At 31.8% G+C, this 24,646-nt stretch overlaps 7 pseudogenes across 7 annotated transcripts; 3 read left to right on the forward strand and 4 right to left on the reverse strand.

Moving 5' to 3' along the window:
• Window positions 1-2,161: 2,161 nt before the first annotated feature.
• AT5G28662 lies at window positions 2,162-2,812 on the forward strand (annotated as a pseudogene; the record flags this gene model as incomplete). The annotated part of the gene is made up of 1 exon: window positions 2,162-2,812.
• A 440-nt stretch (window positions 2,813-3,252) lies between these two features.
• On the reverse strand, window positions 3,253-4,617 carry AT5G28664 (annotated as a pseudogene; the record flags this gene model as incomplete). The annotated part of the gene is made up of 1 exon: window positions 3,253-4,617.
• Window positions 4,618-6,050: 1,433 nt separating this feature from the next.
• On the forward strand, window positions 6,051-7,076 carry AT5G28667 (annotated as a pseudogene). The gene has a single exon.
• A 649-nt stretch (window positions 7,077-7,725) lies between these two features.
• AT5G28670 lies at window positions 7,726-11,526 on the reverse strand (annotated as a pseudogene; the record flags this gene model as incomplete). Its single annotated transcript has 1 exon — window positions 7,726-11,526.
• A 2,969-nt stretch (window positions 11,527-14,495) lies between these two features.
• AT5G28671 lies at window positions 14,496-15,676 on the reverse strand (annotated as a pseudogene; the record flags this gene model as incomplete). The annotated part of the gene is made up of 1 exon: window positions 14,496-15,676.
• A 697-nt stretch (window positions 15,677-16,373) lies between these two features.
• On the forward strand, window positions 16,374-17,815 carry AT5G28672 (annotated as a pseudogene; the record flags this gene model as incomplete). The annotated part of the gene is made up of 1 exon: window positions 16,374-17,815.
• A 4,520-nt stretch (window positions 17,816-22,335) lies between these two features.
• Window positions 22,336-24,608, reverse strand: AT5G28673 (annotated as a pseudogene; the record flags this gene model as incomplete). The annotated part of the gene is made up of 1 exon: window positions 22,336-24,608.
• Window positions 24,609-24,646: the final 38 nt, after the last annotated feature.

The raw sequence follows: 24,646 nt of genomic DNA on the forward strand, positions 1-24,646 counted from the left end.
ACGTTTCGGGATTTTGGCAAGGTCAATGTTTTGTTTTTTTAAAATGGCTAGTTAACGTTTTTATATGTTTAATTTGGCCGACCTTAGAGTTCACGTATTGATTGACCACTTTTTGAAAGTTCACGTATAAAACAACATTTTTCCCCAATATAAACCCTAAACATTCTTCAATAAACTCAAATCGACATCTATTTTTTTCCCCTAACCATTCTATTATAAACCCAAACCGACATATAATTTTGTTTAATTTTAAAATCTAAATCCTACATATAATTAACCTTGTTTAATCAAAAGTATACATATTTTGTTCCTTTAATTATTGTATTGCATGGTATAATGATTGATTTAAACTAAAAAAGGTGGGTTCACCCCTAAAGATGAACCCAAATATTTTTCAATTCTTTCTTGTCATCTTAGATTTATTATTTATTGCAAATTATGAGAACTGTTACAAAGTTTTGCAGCGCCAACTAGACGCAATGTGGCAGAGAGTAGGCACGTGGGCGGGTCCCACGGGACGGGTTGTTCCTGTGACCCTTATTAGATCCACAACAGACGATACCTTCTTTTCATTTTCCATGCTCTTGATGGACATCTTCAATGATCTTCTCTGTATAGAATCCTGGCGAACAGCTATAATTGTACATCTGGTTAAGAAATCGCAATATCTAGGATTCAAACCCCAGACCTCTTGGTATAAAAGCATTAATGAACCCTTGGTCAACCAATGGACCAAAGGGCGTTTCACGTCTTTTTCAATTTTTAATATATATATATATATATATATATATATAATTAGATTATTTATATATTACAACCTCAACTTTAACATCTTCATGTTCGTGTTTATCAGATAATTTTGTTCTTTTTTGGATTATTTATTCTTAATATCTAGTTGATAAAGAAAAGTTGAGAAAAACACATCTAAAACAAAAAAGCATACATAATAAAAGGGGTTGGGTGTGGGTGTGGGGTATGGGGGGGGGTCGATTTCTCTCTATTCTCTCTCTCAAATCTTTTAGAGAGAGAGAATCAAATATCCGTTTCACTTGTGTTCCATGACTTCTTCAAGCGGATTTCTGTCCTTTTTTATAGTTATCGTTGTCTGTTTTAAGCCGTGATCGGTGTCCTGTGACTTTTCCAGCACCGTTACCGGATCTCTAGATCTTAGTCGTCTATTTCTCTGTTTTATCCTGACATTTTGGTTTGTTCCGGGTTGATATACGGAATATTCTAGCTTTGCCGTCACAACCTTGCCGTCACTATTCCAGTTTTACACTGGCTTTGTTCCGACTTATCCCATTCTTTGGTTTTGTTTGTGAAATCGGTCTTTCTCGAAGGTTTTGACTGCTTCCTCTCCAGAATCCACTGGAATTCGAGTCTCTGATGCTGAAACAAAATTCCGGGATTTTGGATCTAATAGATCGAATCAGCCTTTGACTTGAATTGTTGGAAGATGATGGTTATTGAAACAATGTCAAGGTCTTCCTTCTGTGACATAGTGAATAAAGAAGGAGTCTGTTTCTTTTATCTTTCTATTTTTTTTTTTTTTGTTTTAGTTAGGTGTTTCAACTCTTTCTTTTGCTAAACAAGGTTTTGGTGTTGAGATAGTGAGCAAAAAGCACTCATAATGCGAGCATATATAGAAGCGATAAGATCAGATGTAAACTTTTAAGTTTCATGTTTGATCTTATTGTGATTTGTTATGAGTTTTCTATTAACAAACTACTATTTTACTCCTTTCTATTTAGTGATAGACAATGTTGCACTTTCTTTTGTTTGTTTGGCTTGTAAATTTACCTGTTGTATATTGTACTTGCCTCTCCAACTTGGATTCTCTAATGATGGATGATATATATTAAAAAGGACGCTTTTGGAAAAAAGAAAAAAAAAAAGAGCGAGAACAAAAAAAGATATTTTCTCTCTATTCTCTCTTTTACCTCCTGCATCGTTTGTTTTAGTCACCACCGTTAACATCTACGCCGTCCCAATTTCTTTAGGTTTTAGGACTTCTCCCTCAGATAGTATCCTTTTGGGTGGAGCTTCTACCAGAGATTTAGAAGTTTTATGTCCGGTTAAACAATTAGTGTTTAAGATTCTACACAAGTTTTGTGGGTTTGGATTTCTTCTAGATCGTGACCTTTCATTTTCTCGGGTTGTTATGGAGTTTCAGTTGGATAAAGTTTTACAAGAGATGTTGCTTGAGGAAGAGGAAGATGATATTCCTGTAGTTATATTTGGATATGCCAGCGTTTAGTTCATCAATTTGATATAAGCGGAGTGTGTTGGGACGATTTCTGAATCCAGATAACCAACGAATGTCTAAATAGATTCTAGAGATGCCTCAAATCTAGCGCATGTACAATAGAGTCATGGGTGTTTCTTTGTCACGAGATAGCTTTCAGTTCATCTTCAAAAACGAAAAAGATCTTATCGAGGTGCTTAAGACATGGGTATGGACCCAAGATGATTAGGGTGTTGTTATGGACATGCAGATTGAAGATCCTCCGCCGGACTATCTCAATTTTCTTTTTTCTCTTGATACGACTTCGCATATACCCGTTAATCAGTATACTAGGCCTACAATTTCTTCGGTTGCTTTGTATGTTGGTAAGGTGATTGATTTCACCTTAATGAAGGTGAGGCACAAATTCAGGACTTTGTGAGGATACATGTACTATTTGATGTTCGAAGCGGCTAAGAAATTCTAGAGATATTCAATTGTTGTGTGGGTCAATGGTGAAGTTTGGGATTGATTATGAACGAATTCATAAAAGATGCCTCCACTGTCAACGCATGACGCATGATAAGACTCGTTTCCCTTTCTTACCATTGACGTTAGCACAACCTACTTCTGAGATTAATAAAGGCTATACAACAGATTCAGTTTCAGGGTCCGAATGGTAACAACGTATTTAGTTGTGCGGGAAAAGCGGTTTTATAGTACGATACGGTTCAATTGCGGTACATGCGGGAGAAATAGATTTACGGGACAAGTGCCGTTTTTAAAGAATAAGCGGTACAAAATAATGTTTGATTGGTGAAATAAAGTATTTGCGGTACATTATAAATGTTTGAATGGTAAAAAAGAAACAAAGCAGTACAGATTACATATTAAATATTATTATATCAATAATTATTATAATTATATATTATTATTTGTTTGATGTTAATAAAAAATAGGTCATACAGTTATTAACTTTAAATATTCATATTAATCCAAAATAAAATAAAATATATAATTTTTAACGTACATATTGTTAAATAATAGTTGAATAAGAAAACAATTACATCACTTTTACAAAAATATTATCGACTACTTTGATTTTTCCATAAAATATTTTCAATATTGTCTCTTATTTGCGTCATATGTTCTCCATCTGCTAACTATGCTGCATCCATGTCGCTTACATCATGCTCAAAATCTCGGTTGTTTATATTTGTTTCTGTCATTACATCTACAAAATCTGAATCCAAAAAATTTGAACTTCTCATAAAATTATGTAATCTCATTGTAGCCATTATCACTCTTTTTTGAATGTGAACATTATATCTTGGAAAATCAGAAATAATTCTCCATTTTTTCTTCCAAACTCCAAAAGTTCTCTCGATAACAGAACGTAAAGATGTGTGACATTGGTTGAATAATTCATGTGTATTCCTAGGAGGAGGACCATAATAGAATTGAGACATATGATATCTCACAACGCGGTTTCGGGATGATCTATAAGGAGCCAGAAATTCTTATTTGTTTGGATAGCTAGAATCAACGAGATAATATTTTTTGTACGGAGACAAAGAAAACTCAGAATCACTTTGTGTGCCATTTGCAAAACAGTTGTATCGTGGCATGATCCCGGTGCTCCATTCCAAATATCTGTAAATAACATATTCAAATCGCATATTGCCATAATGTTTAATGATGCATTATCATGTCCATTCCAATACATTCCTTGTAACTCAGGCTTTACTTTTACACATAAAAAAGGATACTTTTTGTTAATTTACATCTCTAAAATTATAGAATCAATTAGATTTTTATACCAAAATTTTAAAAGATATTTTGATGAGTAAAAAATTTATATGTACTTACAAAGTCTTGTTCTCTTCACCATACGTCAGATGCAAATATCATTGATGTCTCAGGATCAACAGTGATGCCAATTTTATGCGTAAGAAACTTCCATCTCTTGTAACTTTTTTTGAATTCATCAAGGTTGCTTTTGAAGAAAACATAAGTTTTATTTTTGTCGAACGCTTGATTAAACTTTTCAACCATATACTCTACCGATAGAAGTAAGATGCTTAAGAATATAATTATTCATGGCAATTGCTTCGTCGAACAATTGTATTAATATTTTTTCTTGAATGTATGACCATTTGTACTTGTCTTTATTCTACAAATTTAGTGAATACAATGTAATTTATTATGTCAAATTTTAATAAATATTTTTCTTTACAAAAAATAGAAGTAAAAGTAAATTTACCCGCACTGTTGTTTCGGAGGGAGGAGCTGAAACTTCAGGATGAGTTGAACCGATTCTTGTGGAAGGATTTGTGTTCCGTCGACGATTAGATTACATATCTAAAATCATTTAAATCGAAATAATTTTCTTGAAACAAATTTGATAAGCTATTAACATTTATTTTTTGTTTTATTAATAAATTCAAGTATATGTATTCAAGTACAAAATATATTTAATATATATAAACGTATTTTATATAAAATAACTAAGAAATGATATGAAACATTACAAAATTGAAATTGCTTACGTAATTAACGGACATGTATAATTTAGACAAACCAAGTTAAGTGGATTACAAATCAGCGAATAATATTAATTTAACTAACACATGCAAACTCCACGATTTATATTTGTCTTAACAATTGCTATGATAATTAACATTCTTTCTTTCTAAATTAAGTAAATACATAACCTATTATTATAATAAAATTTGAATTTAAAACCATAAATTTATAGATATGGAATCAAATAATTTCTTTTCAATTATTAGAAACTTAAAAATAAAGATATATATATCTAATAGAGATGATGAAATATAAGATTCTACAAAGATATAATATAATTATTAAATAATAGCTATAAGTATAGATTAATTAAACTAGTAATACATGAATGTTCTAATTAATTATTACTATATAAATAAATTAACAAGAGAGAGAATCATGGTGGTGGCGTTAATTTAGTCTAAATAGAAGGAAATTAATGAGATATCTTGAAGTAATTACCTTAAATGTAGAATTAGTTATTGAGGATTGAAGATAGTTTAGGAAAAATAAGTTTTTGCTTTCTTATACAGAAGAGAGAAATGTGTGTATAAATAGGAAAACTCTTATATTAAAAAATAAAAAAAAATAAAGAAAGAATATATTTATTACTCATTGGCGCTTTTGTATTGGACCACAAGTAAAAGCATGGGTCTGATTTTGAAACGCGTTCCACTCCATTATCTGTCTAACAATTTGCGTTTTTTTCATTTTTTTCCGAAAAACGTTAAATATTATTTAATTGTCTTGATTGATGTTAAAGTGCGTTTTTCAAAAAAAAAATCAATTCCGCCAATTTAATGTTACCAATCAAGACCTCAGCTAAAGCAGTGGACTCTCATATATCAGTTTCTCCATCAAATGGGCAACCTCCAGTAAAGCATTTTGATGATGCCATCAAAGAAAATTTGGTTTCTACATGTGTGTCTGCATCAGTTAAACTCCTTGTTAAACTATAAATTCACTACTAAGGGGTGTAGGATCTTTGAAACGATAATTGCCCTTGGCTTGATCTGCAGATTAATTGGGAACAGCTTGTCCTGTGGGAAGGTTGTTAAAGGGTGAGGTCTTTGGTTCGAGGAACGCCAAGCGCACCAATAACCTACCTGGTGGATTTGGTGGCCCAAGGAGAGAGGTTAGGGTCGATGCGCTGCAGCGCCAACAGGATGCCACGTGGCAGAGTAACAACCCGTCCCGTGGGACCCGCCCACGTGGCCACACTCTGCCACGTGGCATCCTGTTGGCGGGTCCCACGGGACAGGTTGTTACAGAATGTCTCTTGATTGTTTTAGATCAATATGTGACATAATGGAAACAAGTTATGGATTACAACCTACATTGAATGTTAGCATTGAAGAGTGTGTTGCCATGTTTTTACGGATATGTGGATACAATGAAGGTCAAAGAGATGTTGGGTTGCGATTTTTTGAAGGCCTTAGAGTGACAAAGTTACTTGCTTGTGATTGTATCAAGACGCCAACAACACAAGAACTACGTCGAATTCATGAAAAAGTACAAATGGATCGAAGATATTGGTCATATTTTAGTGATTTGTTGGAGCTATAGATGGAGTTCATGTGTGTTAAGGTGAAGCCTAAACTACAAGGAATGTATTGGAATTGACACGATAGAACATCATTTAATATCATGGCCGTATGTGATATAAATATGTTGTTTTCATATGTTTGAAATAGAGCACATGGATCGTGTCACGATACAGTAGTTCTAACGATGGTACAAGATAATGATTATGAATTTCCTTTGCCTCCTAGACACAAGTATTATGTAGTTGATTTTGGGTATCCAAATAAACAAGGCTTTTTGGCACCTTATAGATCTTCGCGGAACAGAGTTGTTAAGTATCACATGTCACAGTTCTACAATGTTCCTTCTCTTAGGAATAAACAAGAGTTGTTTAATCGATGTCATGCATGAAAAATCAATTGAAAGGACAATTGGAGTTTGAAAGAAAAAATGGAGGATTCTTTGTGAATTTCCCAGATATGATATTGATGTTCAAAAAAGAGTGGTAACAATTACAATGGGACTATATAATTTTATCAGGATTTCGAATTATTTTGACGAGAATTTTGATGAAGGAATGAGAAATACAAATATCAACAACGTAAATTCTGAGAATGATCTAGATGACATGGAGAGAGGTGGTATACCTGATGAAAATTATATGGCAAATATAAGAAAAAATATTGTTGATATGTTATGGGCAACTCAAAATACACTTTTCGTTAAATATTGCACGCGGTATCCTTGGTTTACTCAATCATCAAATTTGAATTTGGTATATATTACGAATCTACTATATTTTTTTTGTCAGTAAATATGTAGTTGTATATCATATCTTAATGGTATCATTTAAATATATTTAGTCTCCTCAGCTTGTATTTTGTTTACTATATGTAGTCTCCTCAGTAATATATTGATATGTACTTTTGTGTACGTAATTGTATATTTAGTATATGTAGTTGTACACATTGTATTTGTACAGTTTCGTGTATTTTATTAACATGTAAATTAATTATAAAATTTGACAATTTAATACTTGAAAAATACCTTTGTTCAAACTCATGATTATAAAAGAAAACAAAGAAGAATATAAATAGACTACATACTTTTTCACTGGTATTAAAAATAGGAAGCATTAAAAAAATGACGAAACAAAAGTCTTATAACAATTATTCCAACCTGCAACTACAAAAATGTTTAAATTAGCATGTTATAAAATTTTGTAGAATGGTTTTATTTTAGAAGAATTAAACTAAATAATTCATACCTGTAGAATTAATCTACTAAAGGTTTTGAAATATTTGTTTGAAAACATCATTTGCTGTTTTTTTCTTCTGTTTTTCTTTACTGTCTCTAATAAGAACCTTCACCCCTCCCATTGATTTCACTCTAGACATAGCGACATATCACTGTCCATGTGAGAAAACAGGCTTCAGCAAATATATGCCAACATTGGGTAATGACTGGCCTTGGCTTTTATTGATTATCATAGCAAATGCAACGGATAAAGAAAACTGTCTCCGTTGCATTGTAAAGGGCAATCTACTATCCGAAGGAGTTAGGGGCATCCTCGGAATAAGAACCAGTTTACCAACTCTAGTACCTGTTAATAGACGTCCTTGCACTAGTTTATCTCCAAGTCTGACAATCTGAAGTCTTGTACCATTCATCAAACCTCCATACGGATCAAGATTACGCAACAACATAACTAGGCAACCAACTTTTAACCGAAGTAGATGGTTAGGTAATCCAGAAAGCTTGATTTTATTGAGAAAATCAGGCATATATATACAGGGTTCTTATCTGCACGTGTGTCAGAAGGATCAATAGAATCAGAACTTTGATAAATCCTTTCTTCACCTGAAAAGAATAGTAGTTCATTGTCATATACACTTATTGGTAAGAGCTGATAAAGTTATATGTATGTTTTTGAGTAATAAAAAAAAGGGCATTCACTAACCTGTTAGTTTGGAAAGCATATGATCGTTAATTGAGTTAACATCTTCATTGATGGGACACAAAATAGCTCTACCTTGGGAAACCGTAGGAGATTTCTCTTGAGGAAAGGTTGTACCATAGACTGCTCTAATGATCGATTCTATAGGGTTGTCTCCTTCAGGAATAAGAATATCATCTGATATTTGTATCCGAGTTACTCCATCGTTAGCTCATTTAGTTTTCCCTCGCCGACTGCAAGGATCCATTTGGAAAATTCCTCAATCTCGCGTGCCTCATTTACGTATATATCTTGGAGATGTCTCATGTTCTTCGTCAACTTCAAAACTTTGCAATGCTGCCAAAGATAAGACGAAACTCCTTATCTTTCCCATTCCACGTATAGAAATTAGGTATTTGTTCATATAAAAATTTTGCTGCTTCAGGATCACGCTTATTAAGCTCCAACCATGCCATAAACTGTGTGTCATCATGTTCACTTTATACAAAACAGATTCAGTAGTCTCACCGTCCTTGACATAAAAACAGGCTGCTAGGCCTTTCTCATTGAACATAAGTTTAGTTACTGATGTTTGTCGGTAATCTATAGAATAGCCTTTAATCGTCCCCATCGCTTCACATGCAGATACGTATCGGTAAAACGATTTTTTGAGTTATTTTTCATTAAGTGTCATCTTAAAAATAGTCTCCTAAGTATGTTTACCATAAACTGAAATAAAATAATGAAAAATACCTGCAATCATAATAATCATGAACTTGATTTCGTTCTTGTGGATCTTTATTTGTTTCTCCTACATTGTTTTGCTCGGTGACATCTTCTTTTCGATGAGGCTTGATAGAGACGGTTACACGATCAAGGTCCTTGTTAACATACTTGAATAAGTATTTAACAAAGACGGATTGGTTACACCACTCTACATTGATGTGAGCCCTGTATTTTCGTAAGAAGACATCGTTGTATGGAATAACATACCAATTGTCGTATTGAAACTTATTCTTCTCGATGAAACGACCAGTATCTATGCGTCTATATATTTGATAACCTTCATTGTCAAGAGACGTGTTCTCAACATGGTTCTTTGGATAAAACTTGGAACATTTATCATTTTCCATGCATAGCGAATTAGGATTAACCAATCTGCATGGTCCATGAATCACACATTCCGACACAATTTGATATAACTCTGGATCTTTTGATTAATCTGGAATTTCGGCAAAAATAATCTTGTCAACATCATCAACTGTAGGAAACTTGTATCTAGGATCCATCCAAACGATGATGTGAGCATGTGGAAGACCTCTTTTTTGAAATTCTACTGTACACATAGCTGTTTCAACATAACAAGTATGAGTTAATGTCACTTGTAAATGAAAATACATGAAATATATGATTTCAAAATATGAAATCATTTAGTACCTATTTTGGTTTTTCCAAAGACATGATTCTTTGTTAGATCATCCATCAAGTTGTCGAATTTCATTTTATAAATCCTGCGAATGATATCAGGCATGTCCTCAGAATTCAAATTCCGCTCTTTAACAAATCTTGTGATCTCTGGCCATTTAGGATTACATGTGAAGGTAATAAACAGGTCAGGAAAGCCAAAATGTTTACAGGTCGTCATTGCATCTAAGTAGTTATGCTACATATAAGCTGGACCACCGGTGAAGGATGAAGGAATGATATAACTTTTTCCTTTATTAGAAAGATCATTATCTTTAGCATCAAAAGCATCTTGAACTGCCTTCTTGCTAGTACTGCGCAACTTCGTTTAATTGTTTTAATATACTTTAGCCGATTAGACTCTATCATAGTAAAAACATCAACCATGAATTGTTGAAGTAAACGCTTTGAGCGAAAGAGGATGTGCTTCTCATCTTTTCTCTCTTGTAAACGGTAGTCAAACCACTTCCTCGTACTAACATCTTCCTGCTTCTTCTTTCCTTTTGTTGTTTTGGTAGGAGTTTTTTTTATTCCAAGCCTATATCTATCCTCTCCTTTGGGAAATAACAATGAATACTGAAGTGCTAGATATGAAACGTGACAGTCATGTATTCTCCTTAACTTACGAGACTTTATCTGTAGGATTATATCTCTTTTATCTAGATTCTCGTCGAAATCTCCAGGTATCAATGCAACAACTTCAGCTACGGATGGAAGGTTATACACTCTGCATCTTTCTGGCGATTAGATATAATCTTCATATGAAAATTTTCCTCTTCTTTCTCTATATTGAATCTATTACGGGCAATCCTAAATGCACCAACATGAGGGTTTATCTTTTCCAACATTTCTAGCAAAGCTGTAACTGTTTCTTTCTTGAACTTTTCTTTGCCCCCTTCGTTCCCACCATTATTACCTTTGTTGCAATTTTGGATAATTACAAAAGACATATAATAAACAATATGTATTGGTGATACACAAAATATAAATTGTTTCATAAAGTTCAAGTTATTAACACTTACTTCATAACTTCAATTTGATTATCAACTTCATTCTCAGTGTCCATGATATAAAGCTGTTGGAATTTTGCATAATCGTCAGCCTTTGGTTTCAACGCACCTATCAAGTGATAGTTTTCTCCTTGTAGAGCAAACATAGATGGACCACGTCTCTTTTTTACTGAGCGATATACCTTGCCACCAATAGATGTGACTGAAAACAACATGTTGTATGGTCTGATATTTGCTCTAAAAGTTTTAGCATCTTCATGGTAGCTTGTAAGCAATCACCACATATATTCAGGTAATTTTTTTAGCATAGGTAGAACAATCTGTCTTTGCATACAACATCCTGTAAAAACCGGATTGCTACTCCTCCTTCTTCTATTTAGTCTTTTATCGTACCAGAAAGTTGCACCACAATGCACACATGTGTGATCCGCATCACCTTCATCATTGTAACGCCCGTGAACCGGAAAATCTGTTAGGATTTGTGTTTAAATTGCCCGGTTTAATCGGTTGGGTTAATAGAAATCTTAGAGTATGCCTATAAAAGAAGGAAACTCGAAATTAGGGCTTTGCTTAGCCACTTTTCGTTCTGTAAAGAAGAAAAAGAGAGAGACGGAGAAGGACCAGAATCGTTAGAGTTTGGGAGGAAACAGTTTCGACATATCAAATCGTTGTCAAAGATAACGAAATTTGGTAGCGTTATTCCCAAGTCTTTCATTGTCATTCTAAATTTTACATAAGTGGATTTGGATTTAAACTCGCTGAGTTATTTTCAGTTTCGTGAGACACGTTTTCTCAGACGCGAGTTAGGACCAGTGGAGATTGTAACTGAGATCTTGGTCTTGTCTGGTTTCCGATCCGCACGAGATGTCGTGGGAAACTTCGTGACGTCTTAGGCTAGCTTTTCACCGGAGGGATTTGATAGTTAACGGTTGGTTTTTAGTTTAGGTTTTCGTCTTTGAGACTGTTTGTTTTTGATTTTTATGTCCAGTTTGCTTTTGGTTGTGTGGCTTGTTGTAGGACGTTTCTGGACTGTTTCAGACGTAAGAAGAGTCTCTCCTAGTTATAGTTGTTGTTAGAATCAGCTTGTTATGGTGAGTGCGTGACCATGAGCTTATCTGAGCGATTGGTTTGTATGACTTGTTTTGTGTGATGATATGTAGGTGTGGTGAATGTGTTTTTGGGTGAACGGTTCAATGACTGGTTTGTTATGTTTTATTTATGGTTATACCCTTTATTTACTTGTGTGTATAGCTCGTAGATGGGAGGATCGCCTCACTAAGTATTTATGATAATACTCACGCATCTCATTTGTATTGTTGATGCAGGTAAAGGCAAAGTGTGATTGTGGATTGTGGCAAGGAAGAGAGGATGATCTAGACACTCGTTGTGATGTGATCGTTGTCGTGTTTTATGTTACCTGAATCGAACAAAATCAATACCAAAGTTATTCGATAAAATGTTAAATAGGTTTTTCCTTCGTTTTAATCTATATAAAGTTTATTTAAAATTATTACCTCTAGTTGATGAACTGGCTGCCACTTTTTTTGAAGCTGCAGCAGCAAACTCTTTGTTTAAATTCCTTCTTAACAAATCTTTCATGTCGAAATTATATTGTGGTTCAGCAACCTGATTGCTCGGTGAATCTTTGTCCGACTCATAATCTTCTTGACTAGTACAGTCAAATATATGATCGTCGCATTCCTCTAACATATCTGTAAATAGAAGATGACATGAAAGTAGCACAACTTAAACAATTTAAAACTGATTATATAAGGGTAGCATCTAAATAATTATGATTAACATTATAGCACTATCAGAATATATTGGTTTAGAATGATCACTTTCTTCATCATTGAGGGTAATGACACGTACAATACTTGTAGAATTCTCCTTCGATTGTAATTTTGTTGAATGTGGGACTCCTTACAATCACCAAATCAAAATTTTAAATTTTTTTAAGGAAGTAATTATATAATTTCAAACTATATATCAAAATTAGACAAACCTACTAAAACATAATATAAATAGCTAATCTCCAAATATAAATCAAACTTTGCACATTTAATACTTCTTTCTTCTTATTCGACGTTAATCTAATGGTGGAGACGTTGGATCCACTCATAGTACTTCTCGATATATTTGTTATATCCAATAAGACGTTTCCAAAGTCATACGTTTAGGGTAGTTTGATTAGGAGTTAAGAAGTCTGGTGATCCTACTGAAAAAACAACAAACAAATTAATAAAGATAATTAAAATTACTATATAAGATTAACTAATATATATTGTAACAAAACAAAATTTTATAACCTGATGCGTTTGATCTTTCTCTGGCCATTCTTAGAACAACAGACAACCTTCGAATAGGTGTTTTGTTAACAATTTCAGAATTCTTGGTTGCTTTATCATTGGTCTTCTCTCGAAGTGATGATAATATCCTTTTAGTATTGGATAAATTTCCAGCAATAGAAATTATTAATATCAAAACAAAAACATATAAAAAATATTATTTTTACATTTAAAATTTGTATGATAATATTACATATTCAATAATATATAAGTTAGTAACCTGATTTCCTATTTTTTGCGGCATCTCTTGGATGAGTTGGACAAAATACTTTTGAGCTATTGGATCCATTGACTTATATTTCCTCTTGTGTTTGGTGTATTATAATTTATTCTGTGTCCTTATAAAACAATAATATATGAATGAAAATAAAGTCGAAATACGTAATGATGAGGATATATGAGCATACTACCTGTAAGAATTGATTTCATCGAATTAATGGGTGTAATGGGTGAGGAACTCCCATTATTATTTTCCGAATAAAAGGGTAAGGACACGGGAGTATGAGGAGTCTGACTTCTTTTTGTAAGGTCGACATTTGTAATGTCACTAAGCACTTTACCAAAAACATAACTGACGGTAACCAAATTTTTTGATCCAATTGTTTGATTTTTTAGAGAAAAGTTGGTTTCATGGAACAACATTTTCATCATTTTGAGATTTGAAGACTTTTTGTTGTTGATCAACATCATTTTCATCATTTTCCTTTTTTTCTTCATTTTGTAAACGACGAACATAAACAAAGAATATAAATTTGGTTTTAGTAGAAAGTCGAAATATTTCAGAAACAGAAAATATGATAAACATAACAATGCAAATAATTAGGAAACAATATGTATTGAAATAACACAAAATCTATAATATAATACTATTATGGCGTAACATACGAAATTTATAAACTAATTTAGTTTATATTTTATTATTGTGCAAATGTTAACACAAATTATGGAATGCTTGATTAGGAAACTCCTCGTTGAAACCATGGTTGTTTCCAACTTAGAAGATTCTCATACGTTTTAAAGGCATCTTTCATTGGATAAATATTTTAATAAAATCTAAGTTTTGCAGATTTGTTTCCATTTTTTAATCCATGCATATCTAACATATATTTTAGTTAAATTTGAAATCAAAAGTTCCAGTTTAAATACATTGTGTTACAATCATCTAAATATCTAAAAATTTTAAATCAAAATTGTAAATAAGAATAACAATCTCAAAACTTTGAAATTTTTATCTAACCTTAAGGAACTATAGTGATTTAGCAAGCATTAAATATAACAAAACATAATTAAAGTTAATATTTTACAAAATTCATGCATAGGAAATGAAATCAAAACATAAACAAAGTCTTAACAGTACAAATTATAAGCATAATATAGTAGATTTATAAAGTAAGATAGAAAGCATTCTGGTCTTTATGTCTTCAATTCTCATCAACAATTTCATCTAGCTCAGCTGGTTGCATCCGTTCAAGGAATTGAGTCTTGAAAAAGTAGGAAAACAAAAAAAGAAATAAATAGTCCAGACTAAAATTTTATATAACACACTTATCAGTAAAGGAACAATGAAAATATAAACGTTCTTACGTGATGCGAGTCATGTTAATCTCTGGGTAAGTTTGATTGAATACAATTCTTGAAGCACCATTATGTGAGATTAGACATTGACGACCTAAAATAATTATGTTTTTATTATATGCATTAGCTCGATAAATTAAAGATACGATGAGAAGAGTGTTAATATTTACCTTCGTGATCAGAAATCTTCCAAAATCGAAACACACAGGTTGTAGGATTCATACCGAAGGTCCACTCATAATCAAGATCTAGACCAAGATCCCTCCATAAACCCATAAACAAATCACAAGTATATCCATTTGCAACACATGTCAGAGATTTTTCCCTAATAAGAACATCAAAATTATTCCTCTCAATCATCTAAGTTCTATAAATTAAGACACCTATAAAGATAACAATATTTACTATGTTTTAATATAAACATATATAACCATATAGATGCGGAACTATATAGTCGGAAATATTAACCAAATATTTTTAAGCTCAAACTCGAGAAATTGAGAAAGTCAAGGATTTTCGAAATTTTGAGGAACATAATCGGGTCTTGTTATATTTTCAACTCTCACGACAACACCACAAGCATATACACAAAAAAAATCGAAAACATGAAAGCTTTACATTTACAAATAAATAGAATAAATATTTTTAAAAAAATAAAAATAAGAAGGTTACCATGAGCAATTGTAGAACTAACCGTCTTTTGTCGATCATGGAGAAGGAAGCAAATCGAAAAAAGTTATTTGGAACCAATCTACCCACATGAGATATTTTGGTGTTCTAAAAAAACTTGATCTTGAACTTATTGTCGGTAAAGGGAGGAGATCCGACGGATGCTTTGATGACATGAATGTATTCCATAAAAAACCAACTTCCTTCTTCGAGAACTCTAGGGATGTTATGTTCATAGACGTAAGAAGGAGCAATAGCATCAATCATTGTCCCCTAAAAAAAAGGTTTAAATCATGCAATATTAATAGATTAGATTCAATGAATACTCTAAGTTTAGACTTACAATCTCGTAGCACAAGATCATGCGGTATGTCTTCCATCCCTCATGAGGCAGTGAAGGCAAAAAACTTAGTATCTTAAGTCTTAACAAACACCTTCCACTCTTTGTTTTTTGGCGAAATTTGAGAGAGGTATGAGATTCATTTGTAGTAACCACCTCTATCATCTCTCGACATGTTTTTTTTTTTTTACGGTTAATGGGTTCAAAGAAAGATGAAGAAGGTGAGTATAATGGATATAAAGAAGAGATGAGGTTACCTTTTTTCCGTTAATGGGTTAGGACATGTGTACGTATATAATTTTAAATATTTAGTGTATATAACTTTTACCAAAAAGAATTAAAAATTATTACAAAAATTATATGCCATACAAATCTTGTCAATCGAATTTGGAATCTCAATAAGAAGTTATAGTGCTTTTTATGGTTACTTGCAAAAATTAATGAATTTTGTAAGAAACAAAATGTGACATATGTTGTCATATCTCTTGGATGAGTTGTCAAATCTAGTTAACATAAAAGTTTAACTTAATGTGAGTATCTACTTAATTTGGTATAGAAGGAACACATATGCATCTAGATTTATTGGAATAACTCACAAAAATGTGTAATATTTACATTACATTTTTTATCGTCATACAACACATCATTTAGTATACTATTATTTGTTTTAATATTACTTATATTATTTTAAAATTGTAGATATGGCATCATTCCGTATATGCCAATTGCGATCACAAGGTGTACATAATCTAAATTATGAAGAGAGAATTGAATTATGAAATTTGGAAAATGAGCAAATTGAACAGTTAATAATTCAACCGTCATTGAGTTGCTACAATCGAACTTTTGAAAGAGGACCAATTCAAACAGATGGCGGGATGGGATGGAAAAATACTTGGCGTCGAATACAAGAAGATAAGGCTGCTTATCTTCAATTACTACGAATGTCTCTGGATTGTTTTAGATCATTATGTGACATAATGGAAACAAGTTATGGATTAATTCCTACAATGAATGTTAGTATTGAAGAGAGTGTTGCCATGTTTTTACGGATATGTGGACACAATGAAGTTCAAAGAGATGTTGGGTTACGATTTGGACGAACGCAAGAAACAGTGAATCAGAAATTTTTTGAAGTCCTTAGAGCGACATAGATACTTGCTTGTGATTATATCAAAACGCCAACAACACAAGAACTACGTCGAATTCCTGAATAACTATAAATGGATCAACAATATTGGTCATATTTTAGTGGATTTGTTGGAGGTATAAATGGAGTTCATGTATGTGTTAAGGTGAAGCATTAACTACAAGGAATGTATTGGAATCGACACGATAGAACATCGTTTAATATCAAGGCCATATGTGATATAAATATGTTGTTTACATATGTTTGGAATGGAGCACTTGGATCGTGCCACGATACAGTAGTTCTAACGATGGCACAAGATAATGATTCTGAATTTCCTTTGCCTCCTAGAGATAAGTATTATGTAGTTGATTCTGGGTATCCAAATAAACAAGGCTTTTTGGCATCTTATCGATCTTCGCGGAACAGAGTTTTCGGTATCACATGTCACAGCTCTACAATGGTCCTCCTCTTAGAAATAAACATGAGTTGTTTAATCGATGTCATGCATCTTTACGTTCTGTTATTGAAAGGAAAATTGGAGTTTGGAAGAAAAAATGGAGGATTCTTTATGAATTTTCTAGATATGATATTGATGTCCAAAAAACAGTGGTAACGACTACAATGTGACTACATAACTTTATCAGAATGTCGAATTATTTTGACGAGAATTTTGTTGAAGTAATAGGAGATACAAATATCAACAACATAAATTCTGAGAATGATCTAGATGACCGAAGAGAAGTGGTATACCTGATGGAAATCATATGGCAAAATATAAGAGAAAATATTGCTGATATGTTATGGGCAAATCAAATTATTATTATTTTATTTATTAATTTAATAATTTAATCTGCATATATTGAACTGCTTTTACCATTCGAACTCATATTTAAACTACTTGATTTGCATGATATGCATTTGTCATGCATGATCTACATATTCTGCAAGATCTACATGATCTGCAACGCTTGAACTGCTTTTACCATTTGAAGCCTAAGTTTACCCTCACAAAGATTCTCTTTACTTCTTGTCATTAAATGAACTGTTTGTATCTTCACGAGATTGTCGTTATAGAAAGAAAACCTCATCCTTCCCCATTGTTAGGGATGTCAAAATGGCTAACCCAACTCAACTCAACTCATAATCAAATGAGTTTAATGTTAAATGAGTTATGGGTTGACCCATCTCATTTTGTTGGGTCAACCCATAACTCATTTCATTTGATGGGTTAAGTTGTTACCCATTTAAATAATAATTTAATTAATAATTATTATAAAATAATAATAAATAATTATTATCATCATTAATTCATTATCATCAATCTTTGGATATTTACCGATTCACATTTTTTTACGGATTTATATTTTTGACGAAAAAATTATGGGTTTACGTTTTTATTGCGGGAAGCTCACGGGTTTACGTCTTTTTGCAGGAAACTCCCGGGTTTACGTTTTTGGCGGAAAAATTACGGCTTTACGTTTTTTTGGCGGGAAAATCACGGATTTACGTTTTTGGCGGAAAAATTACGGATTTACATTTTTGGCAGATAAATTACGGATTTACAATGATATCAACAAACAAAGTAAAGTAAACCCACAAACAAGTGATTGCAAAAAGTATAGGGATACAAAGAGAAACAACGAGAGAGATACGGTGCGAAAGTGAGAAAACGCGCAAGAGAGAGAGAGGGGATTTGAAACAAACCTGCTACACTCCGACGATAGATCCGACGAGATCTCCGGCGACGAGATCCGACGAAGAGAATCGGCAACGACGAGATCACACTGACCTCGACGGTGACGAAGGAATCTATATTTTCTCAATTTTGTGTCGAGGAGAGTCTGAGGAACACATGTGGTTTTCTCAATATTGGTTTAGATGTGTTGGTTAAACTTAAATCAACATTGGTTTAGAGATTTTAATTGGTTTAATTCAAATTACCAAAACTTGATGGGTTAATTGTGTAAACCATTAAAACCATTAACCATTACAAATCAACTCATTTTATTCATCAAACCAATTGACCCACTAACTCATTTGATTCATCAACTCATTTGAGTCAAAATTTTCAACTTATTAAGGTTCATAAGTTTAGTTGAGTTGAGTTGACGCAAAAATCTTGACCCATTTTGACATCCCTACCCATTGCTTTAATAAAGAAAAGTACTTTCAGTTTTATTAGTAAATAATGATTCTTTTATATTAGAAAATTCATTTTCTATAACGGATGAAGAGCAAATTATATAATTATTTATGTTTTATAAAACAAATCATTATTAACACGAATCGAATCTAGAACTTCTAAACTTTTATGTTTTTGGTAGTTTAACCTCTAGACTAATTCGTTAGTATAAAAATACTCAAAAATTAGTACAGGTTTACTTAAATAGATAATATTGTGAAATTTAATTAAAAATAATAATTTGTTGTTAAATGATAAGAAGTTATAATATATAAATATATTATATATATATATGAGTACATCTCTAATATAAGATTCTCAGTTTTTAATTTTAATAAAAAAAATATTGCTAACTATACAAAGTATAAGAGAATATATGGTCATACATACAAAATATACTGTTGTATTCTCAGCTACACAAAGTATATGTATTGCATAGCTACATATATGAACTATACTATGTTATATGGTTAACACCAGAAACATACAATTTTGGTACACCGATTGGTTGACTTCGGCGTTAATATATGTGAATATGCAATACATCTACTTTGTTTAACCGAAAATACAATAGTATAGTTGGCATGTGTGACCATGTGTTTTTCTATACTTATTTGTTTTCTTTTTTAGTATCTATAGTTTTATCTCACCTAATACACACTTGTATATGTGTTTATTACGTAATTATTTAATAAAATTTTATCATAATTTCTTTGTAATTTGTAGATGTTTATAAATTAATTTAGCAGGCAAATATGATAAAATAATTGATGTATTTCGTATTTATGATAATTTCATTTAAATATAATATTTGTGACTATAGTGTTAGATCATTATTATGTTTTTAAGAATATAAAATTTAATCAAAAAAAAAAATGTTTTACATTAAATGCTTCATAATATAAAAGATCTGAAACCATTTTTGAATGTCCTCATATAGCATTCATTTGAATGTCAGAGACTATTTTCTTATAGTTAATATTTGTATATATTTTTAAAATTCAACTTTCACATGGTCCAAAGCAATATTTTATGTACCATATGCGTTTTTATATATCTGTCGTTATATGTTTGTCTTCTACGAGTTAGGTCAAGTAGACATGGTCGTTTCATTTTCGTCAACTTTCTACAAAACCCACTATCAGCATCACACTAGATTGGCCAACTCCACCAATGTAAGATTTAAATATATGTTACAACATGGATCCACTAAAGTACTCGAAAACGTCAAAAACATTAGGAGCAAAAGCCAAAAAGCAAATCAATGATTTGGTTGACAATAATCTTTCTGACGCATGAAGCTTTCCTTCTTCTCTTTTAAGATTTGGATTTTGTATCAAACCTATGATGCATTATCTTATCACTTGTCACCAATCCTTTCTTTGATTTTACACCTACCCAATCATATACATGTATAGATGTGCATGTGCAACTTTAATAATGACGTGTGCCGTATGGTGATTCAGTTGTATTAAGAAAATGAGACTAACCAAGTTGGGTTGTCCGATTATTATGACATTTTTTATGCTTAGAAAGATTTATATTTAATTATTTTATTTTTTCATCGTCCACTTTGATAGTGTATAACTTCGGTTCCACATCCACTATACTATAGAATGTAAATATGATGCCAAATACAAAATTATTGAGCAATTATATATATATATATATATATATATTCTAATATCCGGTTTGTAATTTTGTTTTTAGAGTTTTCAAAAAATTAGTTTTTTAGGCAAAACATTTTTTATAGTTACTTGAAAGAGACATTTTCTATGATTTTTTATATTCCCTAACAAACTATGAATTCACCAACCACACATAGATGTTATTTTGTATGTGTGTTATGTTTTAACCGGACATATGCAGAAATTATATAAAAGAGATATTAATGTACAAATAAGCTATATATGTTTATTGTCTTCCTCTGATCCAACTGAGAAACTCTAATTTGGAAGTTCAAGTAAATCTTTAACAACAGTATGCCCACTCACGAGCAAACAACAAGTGAATAACGATTATGTATTTGTTAAACTTTTTATAATATACAAGTATGATGTTAAAAAATAGATAAATGTGTGAAGGGCCCATTGAAATGTGTTATATAATTTAGTTTAGTCGAAGCCACGCCTATTATCGTAATCATTATAATTTGACTTCCGTGCTATGTGACAAATGACAAATTCCTAAGCCACTACAAACTGATTTTTGAGTTATTTTCGTTATAATGATATAGAATTCTGCCCAAATTGTTTCTTATATTTTTAACTTTTAGAGGTAAAACATAGGTATGAAATGTATTTGTATGGGCTTCATACCCGGAAATGATAAAAGTCCAGGCCACGAAGGGGAGATGGAGTGTACAATTTGGTATTCTTTTTATTTACCTATAATTTTATTCTTAGCATTGCTATATATATCTACATAGAAATATTAACCGAAATCGAATTGTAAACGTAACTTCACATTCATCATCCATCCCTAATACCAACCCATCCGATAATAATTCCACAAGAGTTATTCAGATTTTCTATTTTCAGTATATTTAAATAAATAATAATTGGGATGTGTTTTTAATCAAATGGTTAAGTCCACTTAATTCTGCTATCTTTTCACCGGAGCTTGATTTCACCAAATCGTGTTACCCCATGTAATAGGGATTGACCTTAGATTTATCGATTCAAATATGTCAAATTTGTCTTTTAAAATAATCATATAATATATAAAAATGAATTTTGAATCAACAAAACCTCTCAATTATCTGCAATCTATTTTCATCACTTAGTTAAATTATTAACAGAAACGCTTCAAGTAAGGAATTTGATTTAAAACTCCTCAAGTATCGAGTATTCCATTATAAACTCATCAATTTAATTATTAATAAAAAATACATCAAGTATATAGGCATGGCCACGGTTACGGTTTATTAACCACCGGTTACGGTTACAAATTTTCTTTAACCTTAACCTTAACCTCTGAATACACGGTTAAAACGGTTACGGTTAAAACGGTTACGATTAAAACGGTTACGGTTAAAACGGTTACGGTTAAAACGGTTATGGTTAAATACGGTTACAGTTAAATACGGTTATGGTTAAATATAGTTACGGTTATTTGATAATTATAATACAATTAATATATGAAGCAAAATCGAATATTTTCTTAAATAATTTTCTTTTTAAAAGAATAATTATATAAACTAGTTTTTTACAGTAAATAAATAAACGATGAAATGATTAAAGTACTATTTAAGTGAAATAATTATGTAATTAGGAAAATGAAGTAACCAAAAAATTCATATTTATTAATTATAACAATGTTTATTAAGCTAACTAAAACAAATAATAAAAAATAAACTTTAATAATTCTCGTTGATGATACATCACTATCAATATCTTCTAATTCTTCTTCATTCTCTCGAAGGAATTTTTGATGTCTATATCCGGCTCTGGTCCAATCGTCAAGACATGCTTGAGCTTCAAGAGAATCTGGACTCATTCTTGATCGAGTTTCATCTAGTATTTGACCTCCCATGTTAAAAGCTCGCTCGATGGAAACTGTAGAAACGGGTGAAGAAAGAACGTCTTTTGCGATCATGGCTAAAATTGAATATTGAGATTGGTGACTCTTCCACCAATGAATGATTTGAAAGTTATTTCCTGCATCTGCATCACTAAACTCAAAATTAGTATATAAATATTTTTCAAGTTCAGCAATTATTACCTTGTGATGGTCATTGCCTTTTACGTCGTCGCATTCTTTCTGGAAGACTTAACGTAGAAGTTGATGACATATCATTTGTAGAGATGATTAAGTTCCTTGTGGTACCAAATGCATATATAATCTATAATATTTATCATACAAATTTTCTGTGTCTTTTCTTGAGTTGGAAATAATGCTTGAAACATTAATTAATACTATCAAACAAATGTAATAGATCATAATATGTGACGAGATAATCATATAAACCATCAAATTTAGTTCGAGGATCAAAAAGAGATGCAAGCAAATTAAAAGGTGGGATTTCTCTATAGTATTTTAACCATTTATCTCTCATACTAGTTATGCATGATGACAAAACAATATTATTTTCATGTTCGTGCATCAGATCAGCAATATTAACACATTCATAAAAAAAGTAAATGACTAGTAGGATAATAAACACCGAATAATAAAAGCATTGCATCATTAAAACATTTTAATAACTTTAAAAGTGCATTACAATCATCCCAATGAGTGGGCCATAAAGTTAAAGAACTGCTATTTTGTTGAATAAAACTATACAATAAATCTTTATAACCAATAGAATCAACAAGCATATCATATGTTGAATTCCAACGAGTAGGAACATCTCGAGAAAACCTTTTGGGGATACATTATGCAATTTACAAAATCGAAACCATTTTTTCATTAATTGTGGATGACCCCATAAATAATTCAAAGTAGTTTTAATTGGAGAAATAAGATTATTTTGAGAAACAAATAAACCATCTTGAACACATAAATTTAAGACATGACAAATGCATCGAACATGAAAATATTTTCCTCCTAAAATAGGACTACAATTATTTATTAATTCATCAATGGAAGAAGTATTCACGGATGCATTATCAAAAGAAATAGAAAATATTTTGTTTGTTAAATTATATTCTTCTAAAATTATTTTTATTAATTTAAAAATATTATTGGATGTATGTCTTTCATAAAAAACTCGAAAAGCAATAATTCTCTTTTGAATAATCTAATCACTATCAAGCCAATGAGAAGTAATACCCATATAATGATGAATTTGCCACTGATCCCTCCAAATATCAGAGCATATTGAAACATTATTAGCTAAACCAGAAAACAAACATTCTAAATCTTTTTTTTGTTTTTCGATAAAGTGATTTTAATGTACGAGTAAGAGTAGTTCGAGGAACTCTCTTAGCTTGAGGATTTAATGCTTTTTGGCAATAATTATTAAAACCCAGTTTCTCACCAAAGCTAAATGAAAGGTGATTAACAACAACACATTTTACTAATTCTTCTCGATTTCTTTTATCAGAATAATGAAAATTCGAAAGATTAGCAGAAGTAGCATTTTGAGTTTCTCCACCATATTTGTCAGGATGATTTTTAACCAAATGATATCTATATGATCCATATCCTGAACCCGATTTCCAAAAAAAACTTTGTGAATAAGTGACCCAAATGCATATTATCCTTAAGTATAGGAAAGCCTCTGTTCAAGAAAGAAGGTGTTCGGTTTTGGGTTAGTCAAAGCTTAACACGTGTGAACGACTAAAGCTGAGAATCAGCTTTATAATCCAAGTCTCTGTGTTTCTTCTGTTGTAGTTGGTTTTATAACAAAGAGAGAGAGAGAGAGAGAGAGAGAGAGAGAGAGAGAGAGAGAGAGAGAGAGAGAGAGAGAGAGAGAGAGAGAGAGAGAGAGAGAGAGAGAGAGAGAGAGAGAGAGAGAGAGAGAGAGAAGAGAGAAGAGAGAGATTCTTGTAACCGAGCAACAATGTTTGTGACTTAGTGAATTCCGGCGAGACGTAGGGTTCCGATTTGGAGACTGAACTCGTAAAAGTCTTGTGTCTTCTTTCTTTCTTGCAATCAAACAAGAGTCAAGAGTGGACGGTGAGTTTGAGCGATCTGCGATTCAAGTCATAATCGTACAAATTGGTATCAGAGC

The sequence above is a fragment of the Arabidopsis thaliana genome, chromosome 5, assembly GCF_000001735.4.
Source record: "Arabidopsis thaliana chromosome 5, partial sequence".
Classification (NCBI taxonomy): Eukaryota; Viridiplantae; Streptophyta; class Magnoliopsida; order Brassicales; family Brassicaceae; genus Arabidopsis; species Arabidopsis thaliana.